The sequence below is a fragment of the Penaeus monodon genome, chromosome 27, assembly GCF_015228065.2.
Source record: "Penaeus monodon isolate SGIC_2016 chromosome 27, NSTDA_Pmon_1, whole genome shotgun sequence".
NCBI classification, from domain to species: Eukaryota; Metazoa; Arthropoda; class Malacostraca; order Decapoda; family Penaeidae; genus Penaeus; species Penaeus monodon.
The window spans coordinates 5,755,083-5,755,291 of NC_051412.1; positions in this window are offsets into that span (position 1 = coordinate 5,755,083).

Consider the following 209-nt stretch of genomic DNA (forward strand, 5'->3'; position numbering starts at 1 on the left):
GGTAATTAGCAGCAAAAAATAAAGGGGGGTAACGTGAAAAATTAAAATTTTAAAGCAAAGTGCATTTTACCTAATAGGTCTAAAGCTCATAAATGTAAGGTTAAGACAATTGTTATGAAAGTTCATACAATATTTTTTTATAACAAGCATAAAACAACGTTAACTCCGTCGTAAAAATATAAACAAGTAATTGCGTATGAAGCATTTAT